The sequence below is a fragment of the Tachyglossus aculeatus genome, chromosome 2 (assembly GCF_015852505.1).
Source record: "Tachyglossus aculeatus isolate mTacAcu1 chromosome 2, mTacAcu1.pri, whole genome shotgun sequence".
NCBI lineage: Eukaryota > Metazoa > Chordata > Mammalia > Monotremata > Tachyglossidae > Tachyglossus > Tachyglossus aculeatus.
Window position 1 is genome coordinate 160,768,679 of NC_052067.1, and position 742 is coordinate 160,769,420.

General features: G+C 45.7%; 1 non-coding gene across 1 annotated transcript; it reads right to left on the bottom strand.

Annotated features, from left to right (window-relative positions):
- Positions 1–196: 196 nt before the first annotated feature.
- On the bottom strand, positions 197–334 carry LOC119923414. Its single transcript, XR_005448853.1, has one exon. It is a non-coding gene; the product is annotated as a small nucleolar RNA SNORA7 (small nucleolar RNA).
- Positions 335–742: the final 408 nt, after the last annotated feature.

Below are 742 nucleotides of genomic sequence, written 5' to 3' on the forward strand. Positions count from 1 at the left end.
ACAACTTCTCTGTGCCTTAATTATCTCATCTGTAAAATGGGGATGAAGACTGTGAGCCCCCCTTGGGACAACCTGATCACCTTGTAACCTCCCCAGTGTTTAGAACAGTGCTGTGAACATAGTAAGTGCTTAATAAATGTCATCATTATTATAATTATTATTCCATGCCACTGCTGCCCAGCACGAGTGAATTTTGACTTGTAGCAGATTGCCTTCCACTCGGTAGCCACTGGCCAAGCCAGGAATGGAATGGATAGACCACTGCTTGACTCACCCTCCCATAGCCGAGACTGGTAGAGGACTGGAAACTCTCCAGGTGCGACCCTGAGAGGGAAGGGAATGTGTCTACCAGCTCTATTATGTTATACTCTGCCAAGTGCCTAGCTCTGCACACAGTAAGTCCTCAATAAAGATGATTGATTAATGCAGAAGGGACAGTTGGGAAAAAGGAAGTTGAATCAGAGAAGACCCCTTAGCAGAGACACGATCACTCGTGAGCTCGTTGTAGGCAGGGAATGTCACTGTTTATCGTTGTACTGTACTTTTCCAACACTTAGTACAGTGCTCTGTGCATGGTATGTGCTTAATAAATATGATTGAATGAATGAATGACCTTAAAAAGGCTTTCAAGGTACAGAGAATGGTGGTCAGGCATCTATGGGGTGCGTAAGAGTTCCAGGCTAGAGGGAGAATGGGGGAAAGGGGTTGGCAGTGAGATGGACTAGACTGAAGCTCAATGAGC